Below are 12,765 nucleotides of genomic sequence, written 5' to 3'. Positions count from 1 at the left end.
AATGACATAGCGTCGGATGATGTGGAGTCTGTGTGGGTGGAATTGAGGAACCACAAAGGCAAAAAAACCATAGTGGGAGTTATGTACAGACCTCCTAATAGTGGTCAGGACCAGAGGCACAACATGTACTGGGAAATAGAGAAGGCATGTTAGAAAGGCAAGGTCACGGTGATCATGGGAGATTTCAATATGCAGGTGGACTGGGTAAATAATGTTGCCAGTGGATCCAAAGAAAGGGAATTAATGGAATGCTTACAGGATGGCTTTTTGGAACAGCTGGTCATGGAGCCCACAAGGGAGCAGGCTATTCTGGACCTAGTGCTATGTAATGAATGAGACTTTATAAAAAATCTTAAAGTAAGGGAACACTTAGGAAGCAGCGATCATAATATGGTAGAGTTCAGTCTGCAGTTTGAAAAAGAGAAGGCAAAATCGGATGTAATGGTGTTACAGTTAAATAAAGGTAATTATGAGGGCATGAGAGAGGAACTGACGAAAATAGACTGGAAGCAGACCCTAGCAGGGAAGACAGTAGAGCAAAAATGGCAGGAGTTTGTGGGTATAATTGAGGACACTGTACAGAGGTTCATCCCCAAGAAAAGAAAGATTATCCGGGGAGGGATTAGACAGCCATGGCTGACAAAGGAAGTCAGGAAATCGATTAAAGAAAAAGAGAGGTCCTATAAAGTGGCCAAGAGCACTGGGAAATCAGAAGATTGGGAAGGCTACAAAAACAAACAGAGGATAACAAAGAGAGAAATAAGGAAGGAGAGGATCAAATATGAAGTAAGGCTAGCCAGTATTATTAGAAATGATAGTAAAAGTTTCTTTCAATACATAAGAAACAAATGACAGGCAAAAGTAGACATTGGGCCACTTCAAACTGATGCAGGAAGCCTAGTGATGGGAGATAAGGAAATAGCAGGAGAACTTAATAAGTATTTTGCATCAGTTTTCACAGTGGAAGACATGAGTAATATCCCAACAATTAAAGGGAGTCAGGGGGCTGAGTTGAGTATGGTTGCCATTACAAAAGAGAAAGTACTAGAAAAGCTAAAAGGTCTTAAAATTGATAAATCTCCTGGCCCTGATGGGCTACATCCTAGAGTTCTGAGGGAGGTAGTTGAGGAAATAGCGGAGGCGTTGGTTGAGATCTTTCAAAAGTCACTGGAGTCAGGGAAAGTCCCAGATGATTGGAAAATCGCTGTTGTAACCCCCTTGTTCAAGAAAGGATCAAGGCAAAAGTTGGAAAATTATAGGCCAATTAGCCTAACCTCGGTTGTTGGTAAAATTCTAGAATCCATCATTAAGGATGAGGTTTCTAAATTCTTGGAAGAGCAGGGTCGGATTAGAACAAGTCAACATGGATTTAGTAAGAGGAGGTCGTGCCTGACAAACCTGTTGGAATTCTTTGAAGAGTTGACAATTAGGTTAGACCAGGGAAACCCAGTGGATGTGGTCTACCTAGACTTCCAAAAGGCCTTTGATAAGGTGCCACACGGGAGGCTGCTGAGCAAGGTGAGGGCCCATGGTGTTCGAGGTGAGCTACTGGTACGGATTGAGGATTGGCTGTCTGACAGAAGGCAGAGAGTTGGGATAAAAGGTTCTTTTTCGGAATGGCAGCCGGTGACAAGCGGTGTCCCGCAGGGTTCAGTGTTGGGGCCGCAGCTGTTCACATTGTATATTAATGATCCGGATGAAGGAACTGGGAGCATTCTAGCGAAGTTTGCCGATAATACAAAGTTAGGTGGACAGGCAGGTAGTACTGAGGAAGTGGGGAGGCTGCAGAAGGATCTAGACAGTTTGGGAGAGTGGTCCAGGAAATGGCTGATAGAATTCAATGTAAGCAAATGCGAGGTCTTGCATTTTGGAAAAAAAGAATACAAGCATGGACTACTTTCTAAATGGTGAGAAAATTCATAAAGCCAAAGTACAAAGGGATCTGGGAGTGCTGGTTGAGGATTCTCTAAAGGTAAACATGCAGGTTGAGTCCGTGATTAAGAAAGCGAATGCAATGTTGTCATTTATCTCAAGAGGGTTGGAATATAAAAGCACCGTTGTGCTACTGAGACTTTATAAAGCTCTGGTTAGGCCCCATTTTGGAGTACTGTGTCCAGTTTTGGTCCCCACACCTCAGGAAGGAAATACTGGCACTGGAGCGTGTCCAGCGGAGATTCACACGGATGATCCCTGGAATGGTAGGTCTAACATATGAGGAACGGCTGAGGATCCTGGGATTGTATTCATTGGAGTTTAGAAGATTAAGGGGAGATCTAATAGAAACTTACAAGATAATACATGGCTTGGAAAGGGTGGACGCTAGGAAATTGTTTCCATTAGGCGAGGAGACTAGGACCCATGGACACAGCCTTAGAATTAGAGGGGGTAAATTCAGAACAGAAATGCGGAGACATTTCTTCAGCCAGAGAGTGGTGGGCCTGTGGAATTCATTGCCGCAGAGTACAGTGGAGGCTGGGACGCTGAATGTCTTCAAGGCAGAGATTGATAAATTCTTGATGTCACAAGGAATTAACGGCTACGAGGAGAATGCGGGTAAGTGGAGTTGAAATGCCCATCAGCCATGATTGAATGGTGGAGTGGACTCGATGGGCTGAATGGCCTTACTTCCGCTCCTATGTCTTATGGTCTATACTCAGGATAGTTGATAATACTTACGCCATATATTTGGCTTTTTTCTCATTCCTGGACAAATTTAACTTGAGAAAATTTCTTCCAAGAGCACAGCAGTTCTACAATTCCTGAAAATTTCTAATTGACATATTAATTAAACAAAAACAGAGTTCTAAAGTGAAGCTTGAATTATAGCTGACCCTGGTATTCATTTAAACCATGCATGGTAATTATGCTTTCTGGACTTGCAAAGACATATGTAGCTCCAACTTCTTAAAGTAGGTATGTTGGTGCTAATATGATTTGCCCATGTAGACGTTAGATGGTCACCATGTAACAAGCGATAGCTGGAACCTGAAGATGAGTATTTGAGTGTGGACATTTCACAACATTCTCAACTGAAATCCCTATATCTGTTCTAAGCAGCAGAAGCACTAGAGAAGCTTAGCAATGAATTCCAGAATGGAGATCTCATCCACTGCAAGTATAAGATGTAAATGTATTCCGATTTACCCACATGAAGAAGTTTTGTTTTTTTGAGGGTGTTGACTACAAAACTAAGAACAAATACCTGAAACTTAACTGAAACACTGAATATACAGGTAATTGTGCCTTATAACAAAGTGCAAAGTACATCAAGTAACACAACATAATATAAATGGTTGCTTTGTAAATGACAAAGTAAGAATGGAAAATATGATGGGCCATTTCATACTTTAGCAACGGTTGGTTTAACTGGTGAAGAGCAATCCTAATTCTATTTTACAAGCCATTTGTTGCCTCTATAAAAAAGATAGTACATTTTAAGTTTAGACATTGTCAATGATGAAAAAATTACTTTACAGGAATTCCTTACTTGATGTCTGCACCTAAATTGTCAATATACCTGCCACATGCATAATGCCTTTAATCTATATTGTTTATATTTAGTACTGAAACTTGTATGCTACCTTTAATGTTGTGTTTCATTGAAGTGATAATGTTGATGTATAAACAGAAGTTTCTAGAATTTGTAGATTTGAAAGCAGAAGCATTTTCCTGATCACAAGGTGTATTGTCCTTTCAAGCCGATTACTGAAGAACCAGATGTAGGTAGTTTCCATCATAAATATGAATACAAAGTTGTGATGTAAATATAAAACATAAAAACAGAATAATGATTTAAAAATGGATTCTGGAAAATGTCGGCAATAATATGGTCTTATTGTCTTCCATCATTTAAGTCTGCATCAACTTCTTTACTCTTTGTTTATACCATAACAGATGACTAGAAATGCATTACATTGCTTGAATAATAATTCATCCTAACTGGTCCTTGCCTTTTCTTTCTTCCACATGGGTTGAAATTCATATAAAAGTACTGTGGACACTGGGGGTCTGAAATAAAAACAAAGTGCTGGAGAAACTCGGCAGGCGTGGCAGCATTTGTGGAAAGAGAAACAGAGTTAACATTTTGTGTTCAATGTGTCTCTTCTTCAGAACTGAAGGGATTGAAAAATTATAGCTTTTATTTTGTTGGCAAAGAGGGAGGAGGAGCAAATGAAACAGATGGCCAAGGTGCTCAGAGTCAAAATATGTGGCTGTGCTAATGGTTTTTAAAAGAAAATATAATTGTAGGAATAGATGTTCAAAGCAGGAAACAGGCTAGTTCTGCTGAGAGCAGACCCAAGCAAAGAAGATATGGGGTGCGGATGAGGTGGTCAAAAGAGAGGACTAAAACTCTGAAAATAGAAGACAGTGTTAATGGTCTGAAGTTGTTGACCTCAAGTGCTGAGTCCTGAAGGCAGTCAAGTGCCGAAGCAGAAAACAAGATACTGCTCCTTTAGCCAGCAATGGGCTTCACTGGAGCACTGCACGGCATAGGACAGCAATATTAGTGATGTACTGAAATATAAAGTGACTAGAAGGTCATGGTTATTCTTATGGGCAGAACAGAGGTGCTTTGCAAAGTCTCGCCAGATATAGAAGAGATTTGAAATTCAATTTCTGTCTTTGTCTGTGGTTATGGATTTTGGTAGCACTCAAAACTGGGTGGTGCCACCTCATTTACCCGATTACAGTTTTGGCCTGAGTCATACTGGCTGTCTGAGCATTCAGTAGCACACCAGGCAGCATTGCACAGAGCAATATTGTTCAGCCAGCCTTCTCCACTGAAAGGCAGATTCTCTTTTTCAAACAGAAGCTGCACAAAAACACAACAATTGTTGTTGAATACCAGTCTTGAGGCAATTCCTCAGGATTGAGGATAATCTTCTTCCACTCTGTTGTTGCGGATCCTAAGGTGACTAAATAGTCAAATGCTAGATTTGTACAATCCATCAGTCACAGTTGAGGCAAGTGGTGTTTGATGAGCAGGTCACAGGGACGCTCAAGTTTTGCTTTCGCCTGCTGCTGTTTGTACTTGCCTTTAATCTGGCCTGTCATAGATGTTTAAAACGTTTGCCACCATTCCAAAAGCTTCACCAGTTTGTCCAATGTTGGCCTAAAGATTTTTGTGAGTCGGAGAAGATATTGCATTTTTTCATGGAAGCTTTAAGGGTGACCTTGAAGTATTTCCTTTGCCTTCCCTGTAGTTTTTTGCTGTGATCAAGCTTGGACAAAGAGTTGGTTTTGGAAGTCTTGTGCCAGGCATGTCAATGATATGGATCACCAAACATAGTTGATTTACCATAACTAGTACTTCACTACTGGGCATATTGGAGTGTCTATCATACTCTTTTAAGAGTAACAAAAAGACTGGGTACTGGGCTAATGGTCGGATACTGGTAGTGTGGATGAGCAGAGAGATCTTGGTGTCCATGTACACAGATCTCTGAAAGTTGCCACCCAGGTAAGTAGTGCGGTGAAGAAGGCATATGGCGTACTGGCTTTTATTGGTAGAGGAATTGAGTTCCGGAGCCCTGAGGTCATGTTGCAGTTGTATAAGACTCTGGTGCGGCCGCATCTGGAGTATTGTGTGCAGTTTTGGTCGCCATAATATAGGAAGGATGTGGAGGCACTGGAACAGGTGCAGAGGAGGTTTACCAGGATGTTGCCTGGTATGGTAGGAAGATCATATGAGGAAAGGCTGAGGCACTTGGGGCTGTTTTCATTGGAGAAAAGAAGGTTTAGGGGTGACTTGATAGAGGTGTACAAGATGATTAGGGGTTTAGATAGGGTTGATCATGAGAACCTTTTTCCACGTATGGAGTCAGCTATTATGAGGGGGCATAGCTTTAAATTAAGGGGTGGTAGGTATAGGACAGATGTTAGGGGTAGGTTCTTTACTCAGCGAGTCGTGAGTTCATGGAATGCCCTGCCAGTAGCAGTGGTGGACTCTCCCTCTTTACGGGCATTTAAACGGGCATTGGATAGGCATATGGAGGATAGTGGGCTAGTGTAGGTTAGGTGGGCTTGGATCGGCGCAACATCGAGGGCCAAAGGGCCTGTACTGCGCTGTATTTTTCTATGTTCTATGTTCTATGCTAGCAAATTTGCAGGATTTGTTTGGTGATATTTCTCACAGAATTTGAATCGAGGGGTCTCTTGTATATTGTCCTTGTTTGTAACATATATGAGTAGCTGGTAACACTGCTATCCTGTAGACCAAATACTTAAGGTATTTAAATACTGTGCTCCCCAGATGGCCAAAGACTGGCATACTGGAGATAATATTGAATTTCATCATTGATGCCTGTCTTGTCTGAGAGGTGGCTCCTAAGATACAGGAGTTGATCCACATTGTCCAGTGGCTTGCCTTGGATTTTGATAGTTGGGGACATGGTTATACAGTGGATGCAGGCTGGTAGAGGACATTCATCTTCCAAATGTTTCATCTCTGCTGCATTCTCTCAGATGCCTCCATAAATGCATCAACATGAGTTTGGAGCTTAGCCTCTAAGTGTAGTCATGCAGAAATGATGTCTGTGTACTGCAACTCAACAATAGAGATCAGGATGGCCTTGGTTCTGGACTGAAGGTTGTGCAGATTGAACAGATTCCTATTTGTCCTATAGATTAGCTCCATTCCAGCAGGAATATTCATGGGTGTGGGGTGAGGTGCCACAACAAGGAAGATGGAAGACAGCATTGGTATGATGAAACAGGCTTACTGACCTTAGTTTGCAATGTGTTGTGTCTATGGGGATTCCATTGGTGAGAACCATGGCTTGCATGTGCAGCAGGCAGAGGATGATGTATTTCTGAAGGTAATCAAATTTGAGGAGTTGTTTTTCAGAAACTGTCAGTTGATAGACAAACAAGGGGTCCCAAAGACATTCACATCATCCATGACATGACATGAGCTAGTAACTGTTGGGCTGATTATCGGTTAATCTGGTTTGCAACTCTCTCAGCCTTGTCAAACATTGGCAGTAGCAGTAGAAGCATTATAGCAGGAAATTTAACAGCAATGGACTCAAGCACTCTGCAAAGAAAGAGAGTGAGTGCCTCACAGACAGCCTAATGGCAGTTAATGCAAAGTTAATGCAAAAGAACAACAGAATGTCCACATTGTCTGGTCTTTCTTAAAACCTATCAGAAACAGCAGTTCTGAGGCGGCTTTGGGCTTCTTTACCAAGAAACATCAAGACTAATTTAATGAGAGTAACCACGAGATACAGGAGCCATTCATTCGCAAGCACAAGTGTTCATGAACAAGTATCACCACCAATAAGAACATAGGACTGCACAGCACAGGAACAGCACTTAGTGCAAGGAGCTTTTTTCAAGATCTCTTCAAATGAGACACAATCCTTGATGGGGATGCCAACCATATTCCAAAGTATACTACCTACCTCAGCACAACCCAACTTGACACAATATTGAAAAGACCACCAGATAGCTGAAAATGAATAAAGGCTACAGGTGTGGACAGAATCTATGTCCAAAAACTAAAATAAAGTGTGGGAACACTCTTGGCATGAAAACACAACGTTGTTAAAGAAATGATTTTGGAGCTGCCGGTGTTGGGCAGGGGTGTACAAAGTTAAAAATCACAACACCAGGTTATAATCCAACAGGTTTAATTGGAAGCACACTGGCCTTTGGAGCGACGCTCCTTCATCAGATGATAGTGGAGGGCTCAATCCTAACACACAGAATTTATAGCAAAAATTTACAGTGTGATGTAACTGAAATTATACATTGAAAAACTGATTGTCTGTTAAGCCTTTCATCTGTTAGAATACAGTGATAGTTTCACTTCTTTCATGTGTAAATGACAAAACCTTTTTTTTAAAAAAAGTTGCATTCCTCGGGTTAGCTGTTAACAATGGTGATAGCTAGACAATATGTTGAAGGTGTTGGCCCCCTGTGTTCTCTGTCTATGCCATGATGTTTAGATTGATTCTAATCTAAAAAGTGAGATAACGGAGTTTTACATAAATTCATGCAGTTTTTGAGCTCAGTTCTACATGAATGTATGCAGTTTTTGAGCAAAGTACAATGTAACCCTGAAAGTATAAATTCACCCCACAAAATATATGTGTGCATGTGGGTCTTTGTCTGTTTGTGTGTCTGTCTGTCTGGGGTGGGGGTTGTGAGTGTGAGAAAGTGTGTGTGTGTGTGTGTGTGTGTGTGTGTGTGTGTGTGTATAGTGAGTCTTAAGTCTGTGAGGGGGTCCATGTGAGAGTGTGGGAGTGTGTGTGTCTGTAAGGGTGTGTGTGGGTGCCTGTATGCGTGTCTGTCTGTGTGTATAGGAGTGCTTGTGTGTGTGTGTGTATAGTGCAATGGTGGTCACCTGTATTGCGACATGAACCCAAGGTCCTGGTTGAGGCCCTCCCTATGGGTACCGAACTTAGCTATCAGCCTCTGCTCGGCCACTTTCCTCTGCTGCCTGTCCCGAAGTCCACCTTGGAGGATGGTCACCTGAAGGTCCGAGGCTGAATGTCCTGGACCACTGAAGTGTTCCCCAACTGGGAGGGAACCCTCCTGTCTGTTGATTGTTGTGCGGTGCCCATTCATCCGTTGTCGTAGCCTTTGCTCGGTTTCCCCAATGTTACCATGCCTCCAGGCATCCTTGCCTGCAACATATAAGATAGACAAAGTTGGCTGAGTCAAATGAGTACCTGCCAAGATGGGAGGTGCCCCCACGCGTAATGGTGGTATTTATGTCCACACTCTGACACGTATTGCAGTGCCTACCGTGACAGGGTTATATGGAGTTGTCCTGAAAGCCGGGCAGCTTGCTACGAACAACGATCTGTTTGAGGTTTGGCGGTTGTTTTAAGGCAAGTAATGGAGGTGTGGGGAAGGTCTTGGTGAGGTGCTCATCCTCATTGATAATGTGTTGCAGATCACGAAGAACATGGTGTAATTTTTCAGCTCCTGGGAAATACTGAACAACGAAGGGTACCCTGTCAGTTGCAGCATGTGTCTGTCTCCTGAGGAGGTCATTACAGTTCCTTGCTGTGGCACGTCGGAACTGGCGGTCGATGAGTTGAGAATCGTACCCCGTTCTTGTGAGGGCATCCTTGAGTACTTCCAGGTATCTGTCACGTTCCTCCTCATCTGAGCAGATCCTGAGTATGCATAGGACTTGTCCATAGGGGATGGCTGTTTTAATATGTTTTGGGTGGAAGCTGGAGAAGTGTAGCATTGTGAAGTGGTCTGTGGGTTTGCAGTAGAGTGTGGTGCTAAGGTGTCCATCCTTGATGGAGACGCATGTGTCCAAGAATGAGACAGATAGTGGAGAGTAGTCCATGGTGAGTTCGATGGTGGGATGAAACTTGATGTCACTGTGTAGTTTTATCAGTGACTCCTCGCCATGGGTCCAGAGGAAGAAAATGTCGTCAATGTACCTGGTGTACAATGTTGGTTGGAGATCCTGCATAGAGAAGAAGTCTTGTTCGAACCTGTGCATAAAAATGTTGGCATATTGGGGTGAAAATTTGGTCCCCATGGCTGTTCCGTATGTCTGGATGAAGAACTGGTTGTCAAAGGTGAAGACGTTGTGATCAAGGATAAAGCGGATGAGTTGTAGGATGGTGTTTGGAGACTGGCAGTTGTTGGTGTTGAGTACTGAGGCTGTTGCCGCGATGCCGTCATTGTGGGGGATGGTGTGGAGTGCGGAAACATCCATTGTGACGAGGAATGTTCCCAGTTCGACTGGTCCGTGGGTGCTGAGTTTCTGTAAGAAATCCGTAGTGTTGTGACAGAAGCTGGAGATCCCCTGTTCTGGAGATCCCCTGTACAATAGGTTTCAAGATGGCTTCCACATAGCCGGAGAGATTCTCACATAGGGTCCCATTGCCTAACATGATGGGACGTCCCGGTGTGTTGGCTTTGTGTACCTTTGGAAGGCAGTAGAAGTCACCTACTTGAGAAGTACGTGGGATGAGGGTGCGTAGGGAACGCTGAAGGACTGGATCCAAAGTTCTGATCAGTGTGTTTAATTCACAGGTGTGTTCTTTGGTTGGATTAACTGGTAGTTGCCTGTAGTGTTCCTGGTTGTTCAGTTGTCGGTATTTCCTTGCAGTAATCTGTTCTATGCTGTATGACAATGGCTCCTCCTTTATCTGCTGGTTTGATGACAATGTTGTGCTTGGTTTTGAGAGCCTGGATGGCATTGCGCTGTGAACGGGTGATGTTTTGCTCTACCTTATGGCATTTATAGATTTCCTGACGGTTTGAGCATACATGTCAAGCCAGGGCAGCGGCCCTTCGGTGGGGTCCAAGTTGACACCTTATTTGATCGCTCCTCTACAGATCCCTGTGATGACTGTTCCAGTTCATCAGTGGGCTCATTGGGATCACGGCTGGCACCTTGAAATAATTCCCTGAGTCTCATTCGTCTGATGAACTCCTCAGTGTCTGCTGTGAGAACCAATAGGTCCATTTTGGTGATGGGGCAGAAGTTGAGACCCCTACTCAGGACTTCAATCTCTTCCGGTTGAAGGGTGTGGTCCGATAAGTTGATAATAGACTTCTCCGCAGTGATAATGTTGTCTACTATAGTTCCAGGGTGGGCTTTGCTATTACTGGTGAGAATGCCAAGTTTCTCCAGTTTTTTGTTCTTGGCGTGCAGGTATGTGGTGTAGTTTTGTCACCTTGTCTGTTTGGCAATGTCGCGTAATTGTACTGATGCATCCTGAGTGCAGACTGAGAGTGTGGACTTCATCTGAATTTCAAGGTTGTGGCACCTGGTGTAGAGATGGTGCATGAAATGATTGAGGAGTTTATGAGAGGTGCGGTGGCAAAGTCTCTCCGTGTAGTCTGTGTTATAGGTTGACTTAAGTGGGCTCATGATCCGTAATCCTTTTGGGATCTTTCCTGCTTGCCTGCATTCCTGTAGAAACTTGATGTCTGTGTCGAGATGTACGATCTTCTTGGAGATCCTTGCATTCATGTAGAACCCTGAGCTCAAAAACTGCAGGAATTTATGTAAAACTCCGTTACCTCACATTTTAGATTAGAATCAATCTAAACATCATGGCATAGACAGAGAACACAGAGGGCCAACACCTTCAACATACTGTCTAGCTATCATCGTTGTTAACAGCTAACCCGAGAATGCAACTTTTTTAAAAAAAGTTTTTGTGATTTACACATGAAAGAAGTGAAACTATCACTGTATTCTAACAGATGAAAGGCTTAACAGACAGTCAATTTTTCAATGTATAATTTCAGTTACATCACACTGTAAATTTTTGCTATAAATTCTGTGTGTTAGGATTGAGCCCTCTACTATCACCTGATGAAGGAGCGTCGCTCCGAAAGCTAGTGTGCTTCCAATTAAACCTGTTGGACTATAACCTGGTGTTGTGTGATTTTAAACTTTGTTAAAGAAAGACAGCATGCCAAGGAATCTCTGAAATGGCACAGAGTCACAGAGAAGTGCAGCACGGACACAGATCCTTCAGTCCGACTCATCCATGCCGAACAGGTATCCTAAGTTAATCTCATCCCATTTGCCAGCAGTTAGTCCACATCCCTCAAAATCCTTCCTATTCATATATCCGTCCAAACATTTTTTAAATGTTGTAATTGTATCAGCTTCCACCACTTCCTCTGGTAGCCCATTCCATACACACTCCACCCTCTGCATGAAAAAGTTGTCCCTTAGGTCCCTTTTAAATCTTTTCCCTCTCACCTTAAACCTATGCCCTCCAGCTCTGGACTCCCGCACCCCAGGAAAAAAACCTTGTCTATTTACCCTATCCATGCCCCTCATGATTTTATAAACCTCTATAAGGTCACCCCTTAGCCTCCAACACTCTAGGGAAAATAAGCCCTACCCTGTCCAGCTTCTCCTGATAGCACAAATTGTCTGATCCTGGCAACATCCTGAGAAAAAGTAAATATTTTCTGAACCTTTTCAAATCTCATAACATTCTTCCGATCGGAAGGAGACCAGAATTGCACACAATATTCCAAAAGTGGCCTAACCAACATCTTGTACGGCTGCAATGTGACCTCCCAACTCCTGTACTCAATGATTTGACCAATAAAGGAAAGTACAGAGGAACCTCGATTATCCGAATAGCAATTATCTGAAAATCAGATTGTCCGAAGGAGATCTCGAGGTCCTGATGGAAACATCATATTAAAGACATATTTCCAAAAGTTAGCGCGTATTTTGTTTACAGTACAGTGATTAAACAGGCACTGTCTCCAAAAGACTAACTGCCCACCCTCTCTCTCTCTCCCCACACTTTCCATGGAGTTCTACACAGGGGTGTACTCTAAACCACCCTACCCCAGATAATCTCTCCAACACTGTCCTATACAGGGCAAAGGTGGAACCTGTGAAAAAGTTGCAGTAAAAGTAGTGGCTGTGTGTGTGCGCGTGCTATTTGGATACTTATCCCACAAAGGCAACTGCAGCAGTCTTGTTGTCAGTGTTCAGTCCAGCTACCCGGAGAGTGGGGACGGGTGTGTACGGGGTTGGGTTGGGGGTGATGTTGGAAATGTTCACAGTTTGGAGTGGGGGGAGTTGATGGGGGCGAGGGGTTGAGGCTGGGAGCGGTGCCGGGGCTGGGGGGTGGAGGTGGTGATGGACTGGATTGTGCGTGGGGCCGGTGTTGCACGGGGTTGGAGGATGGGGACGGTGTTGGACGTGGTGATGGACTGGATTGTGGGTGGGGCCGGTGTCGGACGGGGTTGGAGGATGGGGACGGTGTTGGACGTGGTTGGGGGGTGGGGAGGCAGTGAGGG

General features: G+C 43.6%; 1 long non-coding RNA gene across 2 annotated transcripts in view; it reads right to left on the bottom strand.

Annotated features, from left to right (window-relative positions):
• Positions 1–12,765, bottom strand: part of LOC122551644 (uncharacterized) — a 59,191-nt gene that overhangs the window by 40,241 nt on the left and 6,185 nt on the right. The window contains exon 3 of one of the 2 annotated variants that reach the window (XR_006312154.2): positions 7,414–8,633. The exons of the other annotated variant lie outside the window; for it this stretch is intronic. This is a non-coding gene — a long non-coding RNA (uncharacterized LOC122551644). Of the gene's footprint in view, positions 1–7,413; positions 8,634–12,765 lie in introns of those variants that run through there. 2 annotated transcript variants of the gene reach the window in all.

This window comes from Chiloscyllium plagiosum, unplaced genomic scaffold (assembly GCF_037043375.1).
Source record: "Chiloscyllium plagiosum isolate Xiang-an unplaced genomic scaffold, Cpla_swu_hap1 HiC_scaffold_7, whole genome shotgun sequence".
Classification (NCBI taxonomy): Eukaryota; Metazoa; Chordata; class Chondrichthyes; order Orectolobiformes; family Hemiscylliidae; genus Chiloscyllium; species Chiloscyllium plagiosum.
This window is presented reverse-complemented; position numbering and strand designations above follow the sequence as displayed.